Here is an 818-nt window from a genome sequence, read left to right as displayed (position 1 = left end):
GGCGCCTGGCCTCTCGGGGCCTCGGTTTGTTCCTCTGCAGAACGGGGCAGCCGCCCAACGCGCCCCCGGTCAGGCATCGCAGTGACATCCCGTGACGGGAGAGAGGAGCACTGGGCTCCAGGCACAGGCTCTGCAGGCCGACCAGGGCTTGAGCTTCAACTGCGAACCCTGGGCACCTCCCTGAGCGTCGCTTTCTCGTCTAAAAAAATGGGGATGATACCGTTATTCACCTTCCTCCTGCGGTAGTGATGAGGCGCTGAGGCTCACAGAGGCAAAGTGATGGGCACAGTGCCACACAGCAGAAGGCAGACTGTCTGTTGTAGAACCTCAGCGCCCAACGTTTTGGGCACCAGGGTCGGGTTTCGTGGAAGAGAGGTTTTCCACGGCTTGGTGGGTGAGGGCGGCTTTCAGGATGATTCAAGTGCATTACATTTATTGTACACTTTATTATTATTACATTGTAATATATAGTGAAATATACATCTCACAGTAATGTAGGATCCGTGGGAGCCCTGAGCTTGTTTTCCTCCAATCTATTCCAGTTCTATCTGGAGGTGACGGCGATAATGCCAGATCAGGCATTAGGTTTTCAAAAGAAGCGTGCAACCTCCTCACATGCGCAGTTCACCTTAGGGTTCCAACGCCTATGAGAATCTCCAGCTGCCACTGATCTGACAAGAGGCGGCGCTCAGGCTGCCATGCGATCAATAGGGAATGGCTGTAAATACAGATGAAGCTTCCCTTGCTGGCCTTGTGCTCACCTCCTGCTGTGTGGCCCAGTTCTGGTACCAGTCCGTGGCCCAGGGGTTGGGGACCCC

General features: G+C 54.8%; 1 protein-coding gene across 1 annotated transcript in view; it reads left to right on the top strand.

The window, feature by feature from the left end:
- The window catches only part of ENDOG (endonuclease G), a 5204-nt gene that overhangs the window by 998 nt on the left and 3388 nt on the right, over positions 1–818 (top strand). The gene's annotated exons all lie outside the window — the stretch shown is intronic.

The sequence above is a fragment of the Mandrillus leucophaeus genome, unplaced genomic scaffold (assembly GCF_000951045.1).
Source record: "Mandrillus leucophaeus isolate KB7577 unplaced genomic scaffold, Mleu.le_1.0 Scaffold109, whole genome shotgun sequence".
NCBI lineage: Eukaryota > Metazoa > Chordata > Mammalia > Primates > Cercopithecidae > Mandrillus > Mandrillus leucophaeus.
The sequence above is the reverse complement of the archived record's forward strand: the minus strand, read 5'-3'. Positions and strand labels throughout refer to the sequence as shown.